Raw genomic sequence first — 15738 nt, 5'->3', positions numbered from 1 at the left:
AAAAAAAAAAAAAAAAAAAAAAGCCAGAGCCCTTTTTTTGTTGTTTTTTAAAGGAATACAGATTTGAGAAGCTTAGCAAATCTAAGTAGGATAAATGCAAGAAAACCACACCTAGGCACATAATAGCCAAACTGTTGAAAACCAAAGCTTAAAAGAAACTCGTGAAAGCAGCCAGTTCAAAATAACACAGTACATATAAGAGAACACCTGAATGATCATCGACTTCTCATTTGAAACCGTGGCAGCTGGAAGACTGCGGAAGAATATCTAGGAAGAGAAAAGATTTTAAAATATGTTCATCCTGAGTTCTACATTCAGTGCAAATATCCCTCAAGAATGCAGACAGAAATAGACATTTTCAGATAAAAGAAAACGAAAAAGATAGGTTGCAGGAGATCTGCATTACAAGATGACGAAACAGCAAACAGTGGGTGCACAGAGCCAGGGATAAGGATCTGTTGTTCTAATCACTTAAGAAGTCTGCTTTGATTGTTCCTGTCAATCCAGTGACCACTTGTCATGTGCTTGGTCAAGAAAACCTGGGTGCCAGCCTCCACTTGGCCACTGACTCACTGTGCCATTACTGGCAAGACACTTCCTCTCTCTGGACCACAATGTCGTCACCCATGAAACACATAGGTTGGATTACATGGTCCCCAGGATTTTTCACTTCTGAAATACTACAGTTTCCAGGGAGGTGTTCCCTAGTTGCAGAACCCACTGGTCTTCAGCTCTACAGTATTCCCCTGCAATTAATCACTGGTGTATTACTTCTCCCATCTTTACTTATTCAGAGCTCCCTGCATGATCTTTTTTTCTCCTCCAAATCACATGAAATCTGTACTATTATGTATCTAATATTTTGTTTTACTCTGTCTTACTGAGTTAATTTCTTTTAAAAGGAAATTTCCTATGTTTATCACAATTGGAAAGACAGCGTCCCTTGTGCAAGAATAGTAGGCAACTATAACAACAACAACAACAACAACAAAACCCAGGCAGAATATAAAATGATAATATGAAACTTTAGATTTCAGTTTGCTCGAGTTTCTGATCCTGGGTACCTATCTCCCTTTGCGACAAAAGGTAGTTAGCAAGTGTTAGAAAGGTATTAAAGATAGAGTGGCACCAAGCTAAAGCTCTCTTGGATCAACAGATAAGTAAAAATGTTAAGGGTGTAGAAAAACGGGAATTGTGCTTTGCTGGAGAGCATGTAGAATGGTGTAATTGCTTAGGGTAGTAATTTGGTAATGCCTATAAAATCATTAGATAATACTCAGGATTTCCACTCTTCAGTATATATGCCAGAAAAATTCTTACATATGGGCATTATGACACACGAAGCAGCTTTATCTGTGCTAGAAAAAAAAAAGAAAGAAAAAGAAATAAAAATCACCGTAAGAATAGATAGAAATGTCTTTTATAAACATTCTGGAGTACGTACGGCTTTAACCAATTAAACTTAATAAACCTAATCAAAGTGTAGGAAGTTAATGTTTGTTAAAAATAAAGTTATTTAAATAAATTACACATTGGGACACTGAGTGAGTTTTAAAGGTTTAATAGTTGAATCTTTTATCATCTTCTCTCCTTCTGTTTCATCATAGTATAGTGTTACATGTAAAAGTGAATCCATAAGCTATGATCTGGGGGTGCTACATTTCTAAGAAGAGACCCTTAACACAGGTTGCTAAAGGTACAGCATTCAGATATAGGTATTCTAGAATCTTCTCCTCATGAGCTCAGCTGCTAGTATAATCTCCACACCAATGGTAGCATTGGTCATCTATGATTACCAACCAGTAATTCCTTCCAGAATCATAATAAGTTATTTGCCATCAGGGCTCTCTATGACTGCTCTTCCACAAAAAAACTGGTCATTTTAAAGAATATACTGTTCATCTTTTTTTTTTTCTTTCTGGTTCAGGATCTCGCTCTGTTGTCCAGGCTGGAATGCAGTGGTGCAATCATGGTTCATTGTAGCCTCAACCTTCTGAGCTCAAGTGATCTTCCCACCTCAGCCTCTTCCCATGTAGCTGGGAGTGTGCCACCACGCTTGGCTAATTTTTAAATTTTGTGTAGAAATAGGGTCTCACAACGTTGCCCAGGCTGATCTCGAATTCCTGGCTTCAAGCGATTCTCCTGCCTCGGCCTACCAAAGCACTGGGATTATAGGTGAGAGCCACCGCACTAAGCCTAGCCATTATTCTTTATAACTTTTTTGTTGTTGTTGGCACAGAGTTTCACTCTTTTTGCCCAGGCTGGAGTGCAGTGGCATGATCTCGGCTCGCTGCAACCTCCACCTCCTGGGTTCAAGTGATTATCCTGCCTCAGCCTCTGGAGTAGCTGGGATTACAGGCACGTGCCACCATGCCCAGCTAATTTTGTATTTTTAGCAGATACAAGGTTTCACCATTTTGGCCATGCTAGTCTCAAACTCCTGATCCGCCCGCCTCGGCCTTCCAAAGTACTGGGATTACAGGCATGAGCCACTGTATCCGGCCGTTATTCTTTATAACTTTTTATATGTCTAAAGTATCCTATTAGATTGAGTCATATAAAACTGCTGATATTTGTTTGTTTTAGATTCATAAAAATTGCTGTTTCATGTGGTGTAACCGAATATAATGATGAAGATGATGATGAATTGAGAGGGGATTTTCTTACTAAGTGATTGGTTGTTATTTAACACCTATGGGTGAACCCCTTTTCCCTCAGTTATCTGCCTGCCAGCAGGGTGGCACAGAAACCACACTTTGGGAAACACCAGTTTAGTTACCAATCAAGACCTGGGTCTTGACTCTCAAGACACTACGGGCCCTGGGGATGAGAAGCTTGGGGCCTGAGGCTGAAAGCAGAGGAAAGAGAGGGTGCTGAGGGATCTTTTGAGAAGGGCAGTGAAGCTGGTCACATGTAAAATGCTCAGGTTCTATTTCCCCAGTTCAAGGCTTGGGGCTGAGGTGGTCCTTGAGGTCACCTACCTGTTGGGTGAGGGGTAATCGGCTTCTCTACCTCCTGCTCCTCCAGCTAGAAATCAATGATGATATAATTTAAAAAATTCAGATATAATTTATTGATTGAGAATATTGGGGAGTTAGATGCTTTCTGTATATGGTCTCATCATCACCAAAAATAATTCAGGGTAAGCATCAATCATCTTACTCTATGGATGCGGCTAAGGTGTAAGTTACAGAACCTGGGCCAGAACCTGCATTCCTGGGAGGAATGCTGGGCTGCAGATTTTAAAAAGGAGAAGAGGGCTGGGAACACAGCATCTGCTGGGGTGGCTACTTCCCCCTGAGAGGCAGAGGAGATCAGCTCCCTGGATCCACGGGCGTGTCCACGCTGGCCCCTGTGGCTGCTGTGTGCCTGCCCACAGACCAGGCTGTTGCATCTCAGCCTGAGTCACCTTGGCCGCTGCTCAGGGATGTGGACGGCTACCTTTGCTTCTTGGGTTTCCCAGCAAGGCTTGTGGAGTTCACTCCTGGCTTATGACTGAAAGCAGTAGGGAGAGTGGGTGGAGACTGGTGTGTCGTCTACAGGATGACAGCATGACCCACTGTGGCTCACGTGGGCCAGAGGTAGGAGTCAGGAGACCTAGGCCCAGTTGGGTGCTGGAGTTGGCTTCACCATCTCCTCCTCCACCCCATTATTTCCAGCACCATATTCCCCTCTGCCACTCCCACATTGCCACCACTACTTCCATAGTCACCATTACTTCCATCACCTCTACCACTCCGTCATCACCACCACCATCATCACCACCACTGTCATCACCACCACTATCACCGCCACCTCCGTCATCACCACCATGATCATCACCACTACCATCACCACCACTGTCATCACCACCACCATCATCACCACCACTATCATCACTACCACTATCACCACCACCTCCGTCATCACCACCATCATCACCACCACCATCATCACCAACACTGTCATCACCACCACCATCATCGCCACCACTCTCATCACCACCACTATCACCACCACCTCCGTCATCACCACCACGATCATCACCACTACCATCACCACCACCATCATCACCACCATCATCACCACCACTATCATCACCACCACCATCACCACTACCATCACCACCACCACCATTACCACCTCTGTCACCAACACCATCATCATCACCACTACCGTCTTCACTACCTCCATCATCACCACCACCATCATCACCACCTCCATCATCACCACCTCCATCATCACCACCTCTGTCATCACCACCATCATCATCACCACTACCATCATCACACCTCCATCATCACTACCACCTTCATCACCACCTCCGTCATCACCACCACCTTCATCACCACCTCCATCATCACCACCTCTGTCATCACCACCATCATCACCACCACCTCTGTCATTACCATCACCATCATCATCATCACTACCATCATCACCAAAACCATCATCACCACCTTCATCATCACCATCACCATCATCAGCACCATCATCACCACCTCCATCACCACCACCACCATCATCACCACCATCATCACCACCTTCATCATCACCACCACCATCATCACCACCTCCCTAATCACCACCACCATCATTAACACCTCCATCATCACCACCATCATCACCACCATCATCACCACCATCATCACCACCTTCATCATCACCACCACCATCATCACCACCTCCATCACCACCACCACCATCATCACCACCATCATCACCACCTTCATCATCACCACCACCATCATCACCACCTCCCTAATCACCACCACCATCATTACCACCTCCATCATCACCACCACCGTCATCACCACCACCATGCCTGCCACCTCTATCATTATTCTTTTTTTTTTCTGAGACAGAGTCTTGATCTGTCACCCAGGCTGGAGTGCAGTGGCATGATCTCAGCTCACTACAACCTCCGCCTCCAGGTTCAAGCGATTCTCCTGCCTCAGCCTCCTGAGTAGCTGGGATTACAGGCATGCACCATCACACTTGGCTAATTTTTGTATTTTTAGTAGAGACAGGGTTTCACCATGTCGGCCAGGCTGGTCTCAAACTCCTGGCCTCATGTGATCCACCCACCCCGACCTCCCAAAGTGCTGCGATTACAGGTGTCAGCCACCACAACTGGCCTTGTGGTTAGTATAAGTGGATTTGAATCCCTGCTTTATTACATATAAGCTTGAACATGCCCTCTTAGAGCGGTATGTCTTAGTTTCCTCATCTGGGAAATGATGTTCATCATGTGTTAGACTGGGCCTGGCATGTAGTAGCCATCTAACAAATTCATTCATTTATTGAATAAATGAATCAACCCCAGTGGGACACTAACAGAAACAGGGAAAACAACCATGAACAAAAAAGAAAGAAAATTGCTGGTCTTATGCAGCTTACAGTCTTATTAGTTAAAGGTAAATCTGGGCCAGGTATGGTGTCTCACACCGGTAATCCTAACATCTCAGTGATCCTCCTTCCTTGGCCTTCCAAAGTCCTGGGATTACAGGCGTGAGCCACTGCGCCTGGCCTGCTCTGAAGTTTTAAAAGACAGACTAAATACTTCATGCAGGCAAACTGCATTTAGTAAGCTAAGATCAAAGTTTCCAGGTCAGAGTGCATTTTTTTTCTTTCCTTTGAAGTCTTATCAAGAGCACATTCAAGATAAATCTTCTCTTGAATAGATATGCACATATACAAAGATATACACCTATTTTTAACTATTACCTTTCCCTCATATCAACACCCTCTTTCAGTCCGTCTGTCTCTGAGTGTATGTGATCATTTGCAAAGTGAAACTGCCATCCTTGCCAAGTTACAGAATTTCCTGAAGTCAATGTAAATGACGCTGGAGAGCTATTCAAAGCACCCACAAATATATCAACAAATGAGCATGTGGTAGAGCTAGGCTAAGAAACAACTGAGAAAGAGGAAATTGACAAGAAGACTGGACAGGTGCTTAAAACAGATAATTTCATTATGAAAAGACAAAGAAAGACCCGTTGGTAAACTAGTAGTACTTTCAAACGTTTTTGTAAAAATGACTTCCTTTCTGTGTGATCTTGGCGTGAAACTTGCAGAAAACGATGTCATATCATGTGTTCCAACAAATTTTTTATCAGAAAATTATGCCTAAAAGAAAAAATATACATCAGTCCTGGCTTCATACTCTGTTCATTCTAAAAATTAGTACAGTATTGTAATTATAATTTCATTAGCTAAAGACAGAATAGTGTCTACAAATTTTAGTTTCATTTAGTTTCATTTTTAAGGTAGAGTCTCAATCAAATAATTAAATCCGTTTTCCCCTCAATATTTACTATGAAATTTTAGTCCCGTTCTGACTAGATTTGCTTTTACCTGACTTTCTCTGGCACTAATGATCCTTGAAGATAAAAAATCTCCTGCCAAGGTATTATAGGGCAAAGGACACAATAACCAGTTCTGCAGGAAGGTGAGTGAAACGTTCCACTAAGTAATATTTGGGCTGGGTATTGAAGGATGCTGAGATTACAGGTGTGAGCCACCACACCCAGCCTCCTCCTCTTTTCTAGCCACATTCGCTCCTTAGACAATCCATCCAGCCCCATATCTTTAAATCCCATCTGTATGCCCTTGACTTACACATGTCAGTCACCGTTCCAGACCTCCTCCAGGAACTCAATAATCCTAATCCACTTCACAACCTGACTTTACATCCGCTTCTTCCAGGAAGGCTTCTCAGATTAATCCACCCACTGCTCACCAGTTCTGTATTCTCCTTGTCCCCAGCATTTGCAGTTGCTGACAACGTTGAAGCTTCACTGGAAACTTGACATCTTGCAAAGAGTTTTCGCAGATCAAATAGCACATATTGGGGAGCCCCTCAAAAACTGCGTGACCTTGGGCAAGTTAGTTGACTTCTGTGAGCCTGTATCTGTGAAATGGAAGTAGAAATAAACTCCCATTTCTTACGGTTTCTGTGGCACCTAAAGGAGACATGGTCTATGAAACACCAGTGCTTAGCACACAGTAAGTGTCCACTACACATTAGTATTTATTACTTTTTTTTTGAGGCAGAGTCTCACTCTGTCGCCCAGGCTGGAATACAGTAGTGTGATCTCCCCTTACTGCAGCCTCCACCTCCTGGGCTTAAGTGATCCTCCCACCTCAGCCTCCCAAGTAGCTGGGACTACAGGCACATGCCACCATGCCTGAATAATTTTTGCATTTTTGGTACAGATGAGGTCTTACTATGTTGTCTGGTCTGGTCTCAAGCCCCTGGGCTCAAGTTCAATCCCAAAATGCTGGGATTATAGGCGCAAGCCACTACACCTGGCCAATTTATTACTATTATTATCTGGAAATGACCTGGCAAGTTAGATGTTTTGATCTCCATTTTATTATGAGGAACCCAAAGCACACAGACTAGAGCAATTTGTGCAACTCACAGCAGCCAGCAGGAAATCAAGCCACATTTCCTGCCTTTCTGTTCTACTTCCCCACATCCTTCAGAGATTCCATTTCTAACATTCCACTTTATATCCAACGGCATTCATCTCACATGTGAATTTTGAATCATTCTCCAATTTCTGGTTACACCCAGTAACAATGACAATACTCTGCTTCTCAGGCCTTTGTGACTTTTGCAAGCATATTCATGTAGGATTTCACACTTGAATTGCCCAGCAATTCTGCAGTATGGGTAAGGTACATCCCACAATGTGGGCCGGCACATCCTCATTTTGCAGACAGGAAAACTGAGACTCAGAGTGGCAAAGTCACTTGTTCATGATTTCACAGTACAAAATGGCAAAAACCATTGTTAGAATTCGAGGGCTGGCCGGGCGTGGTGGCTCACGCCTGTAATCCCAGCATGTTGGGAGGCCGAGGCGGGCGGNTTCAAGGGCTAAGCCAGGGTTCACCTTCCAGCCTACCACAAACTCACATGCCTTCTCTTTCCCCCTCTCTCCTACCACCAAAAGATTCTGCATTCAGCAGACCCTCAATGAATTATAGGGAGCTGCCCCTTCCAGAGAGGGTAACAATGTGCACCATGATCATCTTCAGACCCCAAGGAAGACCCAAGAAAGGCAAGTGGGGTGAGCGGCTGCCTTAAGCCGACCCAGCTCTGGAAATTCTGTCCCCAACTCAGGCATCATGTAGGGGGTCATTCTAAGTATTCAAAGTATTTGGGTAGAAGGTCTTTCAAAAGCAAGTTGGTTGTTTATTCATGGAACTTCCTCCCAAGATGGAGAAACCACAGGGGTAAGTTCTCTTTTCCAAGTAAATACATTAATCTGCTTCTCCAAATTTGAACTGTGCGGGGGACAGAGATTCCCCAAACTCTTGCAAAGCCAGATTCCACCCATCCGGGAACCAGCCTCATCCATTGCCCACCATTCTTCAGTCAAGGAACGTGTTGCTAGGAGCCTACAAACTGCCATTCTGTGTGTGTGTGTGTGTGTGTGTCGGTGGTGGGGTGGGGGAGTAGACAAGTGTGGTTGGCATGCAAAAAGAAGTATTTTATTTATTTATTTATTAGGGACAGGGTCTCACTCCATAATCTAGGCTGGAGTGCAGTGGCATGATTATAGCTCACTGCAGTCTCGAACTCCTGGGCTCAAACGGTCCTGCTGCTTCCTGAGTAGCTGGGACTACAGGTGTGTACCACCACACCCAGCTAATTTTTAAAATATTTTTTGTAGAGATGGGGTCTTGCTATGTTGCCCATGCTCAACATGAATTATTCTTAATGTGAAGGGAAATGTCTTCACAGAGGGTGTTAGGGGCTGAATTGAGTCCCCTATCCCTATTCATACGAAGTCCTAAAACCTAGCACCTCAGAATGTGACTGTATTTGGAGACCAACTCTTCAATGAGGACATCGGGTTAAAATGAGGTCATTGGGGCCAGGCACGGTGGCTCATGCCTGTAATCCCAGCATTTTGGGAGGCCAAGGTGGGCAGATCATGAGGTCAAGAGACAGAGTCCATCCTGGCCACATGGTGAAACCCTGTCTCTACTAAAAATACAAAAAATAGCCGGGCTTGGTGGCAGGTGCCTGTAGTGTCAGCTACTTGGGAGGCTGAGGCAGGAGAATCTCTTGAACCCAGAAGGTGGGAGTTGCAGTGAGGTGAGATCGCACTACTGCACTCCAGCCTGGGCAATAGAGTAAGACTCTGTCTCAAAAAAAATAAAATAGAGATGGAGGTTGTGCTATGTTGCCCAGGCTAGTCTTGAACTCCTGGCCTCAAGTGATCCTCCTGCTTCAGCCTTCCAAAGTGCTGGATTACAGGCACAAGTCACTGCGCCCAGCCAGAAAATAACATTTTTATTGCCGAAGCCACCCAGTCCATGGTATTTTAATACGGTAGGCTGAGCAGACTCGTGCAAAGGGAATATCCTTTTGCATCACGGATTGTGTCCATTGTTGGACACAATTTCCACTCCTCCTTATTGCCTTGCACATGCCTGCTTTACTCATCGACATTGCCTCACTTCTCCTGATGGTTTATGAATTTATACTTACTAAGAGGCTACTTGTGGAAAGGCTAAGAACCACTTTCAATCTTCCATCCCACGTGACTGCCAAACGCGTTATCATCAGGGTGGCTTCCCATCCACTCATCGGAACAAGATATTGAAAGAACCACCATTCATCTACTGCTCTGTATTCTTCCGTTCCAGGAAAATTTCTGGCTTTATTTCTTTGATGCCTTCTTCCCTTCTGTCTTCTCGCTTCTCTTTTTAGAGAATCCCTAAACTTTTTAGTCAGTTGTCTGGAGACTCATTCGTAGAGGCCCGACCAGTCTTGCGTACCTACTCAGGCTTCTGTTGCCCTATATAGAAAGCAGAATGATGGGAAAAAAGGGAGGCAGCTAGAATGCAGTGAGTTAAATTGTGTCCCTAAAAAAGATATGTCCGTGGCCAGGTACAGTGGCTCACGCCTGTAATTCCAGAACTTTGAAAGGCGGAGGTGGGAGGGTGGCTTGAGCCCAGGAGTTCAAGACCCACCTGGGCAACATAAAGAGCCCTCATTTCTACCAAAAAAAAAAAAAAGATATGTTCAAGTCCTAACTCTCCATATATGAGCAAACTTAATTCAAAATAGGATCTTTGCAGATTTCATTAAGGATCCCAAGATGAGGTCATCTTGATTTAGGTTTGACACGGGTCAGAATCCAATGACTCATGTCCCTATAAGGAAAGTAGAGGGAGATTTGAGACACAGGAGAGAGAGGAGAAGGCCACGTGAAGATGCAGGCAGGGACGCCCAGGGGTGGTGGCTCACACCTGTAGCCCCAGCACTTTGGGAGGCCAAGGTGAGAGGATGGCTTGAGTCCAGGAGTTCAAGACCAGCCTGGGCAACACAGAGAGACCTCATCTCTACAAAAAAAAATTCTAAAAATTAGTAGACATGGAGGTGTGCGTCTGTAGTCCCAGCTATTCTGGTAGCTGAGGATCACTTGAGCCTGAGAGGTCGAGGCTGCAGTGAGCTATGATCGTGCCACTACACTTCAACATGGACGACAGAGAGACCCTGTTTCAAAAAAATAACCAGTCTCCGCATTTTATTTTGGGGAAATTGGGTTCGGTTCATGCTGGTCCCACTTCCCTGTTGCAATGGTTTTACAGAATGAAATCTACTTCAGTGCATTAACTAGTGGTGGGCTCTGTTTATCTTTGATGGACAGAGCCAGAGGTATAAAAACAGCGTGCTCATTCTCCTCCCTTCCAATCTCCTGTCTGGGCCCTCATTGGCCAATGGGAGCCTGTGGGTGGTGGGCGCTGCAGCTGCCTGTTGATTGGGGCTCTTATGGTCAGCACCTGTGCAAGCGGCAGGTGTGGAAGGGAAAAGAAGGGAGAGGAACCACTCTGATAGCAACAGAAGCTAGCCAGCACACCCTGCTTCCTGCGGGCTTCTCGTGGCATCACCAAGAGTCTTGTCATGACTGTACTTGGGAGGCCGAGACGGGCGTCAGGAGATCAAAGACCCAATCGCTGGCTAAGCATGGTGAAACCGCGCGTCTCTAACTAAAAAATACAAAAAAAAAAAAAAAAAAATAAAGCCCGGGCGAGCGAGGCGGGCGCCTGTAGTTCCCAGCTACTACTCCGGAGGCTAAGGCAAGGAGAATGGCGTAAACCGCGGGAGGGCGGGCTTGCAGCGAGCTGAGATCCGGCTACTGGCACTCCAGCCTGGGCGGCCAGAGGCAAAGACTCGCATGCTCAAAAAAAAAAAAAAAAAAAAAAAAAAAAAAAAATTCGCAAGCGGTGGGTGCGATGGCTCATGCCTATAATCCCAGCAATTTAGGAGGCTGAGGTGGGCAGATCACTTGAGCCCAGGAGTTTGAGACCACCCTGGGAAACTCAGCAAAACCCCATCTCTACAAAAAATACAAAAATTAGCCGCATGTGGTGGTGCACACCCGTAGTCCCAGCTACTCGTGGGACTGAGAAGTGGAAGGATTGCTTGAGCCCAGGAGGTCAAGCCTGCAGTGAGCCAAGATTGCGCCACTACACTCTAGCCTGGGTGACAGAGCAAGACCCTGTTTCCAAATAAAAAACATTCTGAAAAGGTCTCACTTCTTCTGGGCAATGTGCTCTGAATTTCCAGCTTAGGTCTCAGGACACACCTAAGACACAGGGGCTCTCCAGGTGAGTTCTGATGTCAGACAAAGACATGCATGACCCTGCCTGTTGGGTCACATGGCCGGCAGGATGACTCTGAAAGCCTCTTGTGTGTCTGGCCTGTGCCTGAATCCCAGCCAAGGGAAGTGGCCGCCCAGTCCCAAGGCCTGGCTTTCGGTTTCAGGCTGCCTGTGGTCACACCAAAGTTAAGGACTCTAGAAAATGTTTTCCTGGTTCTGCAACCTCCGGAAACCCCCTAAAACTCCCAGCATGTGGGAAGGCACAAGGGGCTGTGAGAAGGAAGCCCCACAGGCTGAAGCCCCAGAGGCCCCAGCCCCTACGCTTTGCTGGGGTGCCTCCCTCCTTCTAGGATCTGAGAGTAAGCTTTCTCTTCTGACATTCGTCAGCCTGGCCCTCCTGCCAGGCTCCACTCCTCACCAGGAATGGAGAATACTCATTTACTCATTTATTATATTTTTATTTATTATATTTATATATTTATTATGTTATTTATTTTTAGAGACAGCATCTCACTTAGTCACCTAGGCTGTTAGTGTAGTGGCATAATCATAGCTCACTTAGCCTCGAATTCCTGGGCTCAAGTGAGCCTCCCTTCTCAGCCTTCCAAGTAGCTGGGACTATAGACATGCACCACCAAAGCCAGCTAATTTTTCAATTTTTTTATAGAGACGAGGTCTCACTCTATTGCCCAGGCTGGTTTCAAACTCATGGGCTGGAGCAATCTTCCCACTTTGGCCTCCCAACATGCTGGGATTACAGGTGTGAGGCACTGTGCCTGACCTGGAGAATATTTAAAATCCAGGAAGGAAACGGAAACTGTGCTATCAGGAGGCAGGACAATGGCTCCTCTGGCGGGGGAGTGGCTGGAAGGGACTGACCCCCACAGGGGCTTCTGAGGGTTGCAAACATCCTATTTCTTGGTCTGGATGCTGGATCTCCGGGAGTGTTCAGTTTGTGAAAAGGCATTAAGTTGTACATGTATGATTTTGCACTTTATGTATGTTATGCTATTGTTTAAAATGTTTTTTTTTTTGTTTTTTTTAAAAATTTTTTTTTTTTTTTTTTTTTTTTGACAGAGTGAAACTTTGGAAAATAGACTGCCAGTTTCTCAAAAGGTACAAATGGAGCTGGGCATGGTGACTCACACCTCTAATCCCAGTGCTTTGGGAGGCCGAGACAGGAGGATCACTTGAGACCAGGAGTTGGAGATCAGCCTGGGCAACATAGTGAGACCCCCATCTCTACAAATGTAAAAGTAGCTGGGCATGGTGGTGCACTCCTGCAGTCCCAGCTACTCAGGAGGCTGAGGCAGGAGCCCAGGAGTTGGAGGCTGCAGTGAGCTGTGATCACACCACTGCACTGTAGCCTGGGCAACAAAGTGAGACCCTCTCTCTCTAAAAAGAAAAAGAAAAAAGAAAGATGCTCTAAAATTGACTGTGGTGAAGCATGGACAACTTCGTTTATATACTAAAAGCCAATGGCTGGCCACAGTGGCTCACATCTGTAATCCCAGCACTTTGGGAGGCTGAGGTGAAATGATCACTTGAGTCCAAGAGTTCAAGACCAGTCTGGACAACAAAGGGAGACCTCATCACTACAAACAAATTCCAAAAGTTAGCAGACATGGTGGTCCAGTTACTCAGAGGCAAGGTGGGAGAATTGCTCGAACTCAGGAGGCAGAGGTTGTAGTGAGCCGAGATTGCACCACTGCACTCCAGCCTGGGTGATAGAGTGAGACTCTGTCTCCAAAGAAAGAAAGAAAGAAAGAAAGAAGCCATTGAATTGTACACTCTTTTTTTTTTTTTTTTTGAGACGGAGTCTCGCTAATGGATGAGTTGTATGGTATGGGAATTACACCTCAATAAAACTGTTATAAGAAATTCAGGTTGGGTGCGGTGGCTCACGCCTGTAATCACAACACTTTGGGAGGCCGAGGCGGGTGGATCACGAGGTCAGGTGATCGAGAACATGGTGAAACCCCGTCTCTACTAAAAATACAAAATATTAGCCAGGCGTGGTGGCTGGCGCCTGTAATCCCAGCTGCTCAGGAGGCTGAGGCAGGAGAATGGTGTGAACCTGGGAGGCAGAGCTTGCAGTGAGCCGAGATCACGCCACTGCCCTCCAGCCTGGGCGACTAAGCGAGACTCCGTCTCAAAAAAAAGAAAAAAAAGAAAAAAAGATATTCAGCAGGGCATAGAAACAAAACATAGTGAGTTTTTGGCCAACGTCAGCACCATTACCTCAGATTTTTCGACCACATCGTCTGCTACATACTTGACTAGCCTGGACTCCAGTCGACGGAGCCCTGAGATGCAGTCTGTGGCAGAGAGCAACAGGGACCAGGCAGACGCTGAGAGAAGCAAATTCATCAGCGAAGGGTGGCCTGTGGAAACCGACAGTGAGAGCGAGTTTCCCGTTTTCCCCACAGCTTTGACTTCAGAGAGGCTTTTCTGAGGAAAACTGCAGAAAGTGACTAAGAGCAGCCGGAGAAATTCTGAAGGAAGTGAAGTAAGTTGCACAGAGGGAAGTTTAACACCAAGTTTAGATAGCCGGAGACAGCTCTTCAGTTCCTATAAACTCATCGAATGTGATACTCTGTCCAGGAAAAATCAGCTAGGTTCAGGTCAGACAGTGGAAGTCTAGGAGATGCCAAGAACGAGAAAGAAACACTTTCATTAACTAAAGTGTTTGATGGTATGAAAAAAAGGAAAGCCAAGAAAGAGTTTACTGACCCCCACCAGAGGCGAATCCGAAAACAGGAACCCACATGGAAAACGAAAATAGCAGATCGGTTCAAACTGGGACCCAGAGCCCCTGGCCATGACATGTTTGGAGTAGGGAATCACAAAGCGAATGCCGAGACTGCTAAAAGGAAAAGCATCTGGCGCAGACGTACTCTAGGAGGGCACAGAGATGCTACTGAAATCAGCGTTTTGAATTTTTGGAAAGTGCATGAGCAGAGCGGGGAGAGAGAATCTGAGCTTTCAGCTGTGAACCGGTTCAAACCAAAATGCTCAGCCCAGGACCTTTCCATCTCAGACTGGCTGGCCGGGAAACGCCTACGCACTAGTACTTCTGATCTTAGCAGAGGAGAAAGTGGAGCTCCGCAGAGGGAGAACCCAAGCACCTAAGAAACAGCCACCACTGACACACCTTTGGCCTTTCAGTGCGACACAGGCGATTCTTCCAGTACCTTAGCACCTTAGCTTCAACAAACAGGCCCCTTCTTTCCATACCACCACAGTCACTTGACCAAGTGAACGGAGAAAGCTTCCAGAACGTGAGCAAAAATGCTAATTCTGCAGCGAATGCCCAACCTCATAAACTGTCTGAAACCCCAGGCAATAAATCACAATTTCATCCCTGTCTTTAAACTGGGGGTATGTCCACTCTAGCAAGTAAAAAGCTACTGCTGCCCATTCCAGGTACTGTCAATATTTTCTTGTACCAGAATTGTTATTATGCAGCCTTCATTGGGGCTGGTTTCATCATTTTGCACTGTGAAATAGCTTTACAGTGGATTACTACAGCCAGAAGAACATATATATATGTATTTCAAAATATATCGGATAGTTGTATACAAATGAGCAAAGCATTTATTGCAACTTACTACATAGCATATACCCCAAGTCACTAAAGAAAATCACTGGCATTAGTGTGCAGCAAATTTGTTCTTTTGGTTTCATCACAAACAAAAGTGCTTCATCATAAAAATACATCTGGTTTTTAGGGTGCCATATTGTTAAAATTAGATAACTTACATTGAATAAATGAATGCGTTTTATCGGTTAACAAATTTCATTACATTTACCAGTTTTAACACGGGTGGATACAGAACTTCCACTGTTTAGTCATTCCAGGTGGATCTGAGTTTTATATTCAAGCTTTTAATACAGATTTTGAGTTTTGTGTGACTTGAATTTTTAATCTTTCTGTAAAATACGTAACTTAAATGAACGTATTAAATGTGTATCTTTTCTTCAGATACCAGATTTGATATAAATGTTGTAACATAGGTGTGTAGATAGTGGATCCTGGATGGAACTGGCTTCTTTATCAAGAAGAATATAATTCTGCGTGGGGACTTAATGAATCCAAACCTGTGTCATGCCTGTGTGCATATCCAGT

At 45.2% G+C, this 15738-nt stretch overlaps 1 pseudogene; it reads left to right on the top strand.

The window, feature by feature from the left end:
* Positions 1-13785: 13785 nt before the first annotated feature.
* On the top strand, positions 13786-14983 carry LOC108541204 (rho GTPase-activating protein 21-like; annotated as a pseudogene).
* The last annotated feature ends 755 nt before the right edge of the window (positions 14984-15738 follow it).

Source organism: Rhinopithecus bieti, unplaced genomic scaffold (genome assembly GCF_001698545.2).
Source record: "Rhinopithecus bieti isolate Rb0 unplaced genomic scaffold, ASM169854v2 scaffold_19459, whole genome shotgun sequence".
Classification (NCBI taxonomy): domain Eukaryota; kingdom Metazoa; phylum Chordata; class Mammalia; order Primates; family Cercopithecidae; genus Rhinopithecus; species Rhinopithecus bieti.
Note: the sequence above shows the minus strand (reverse complement) of the source record. Positions and strands in the feature narration are given on the sequence as shown.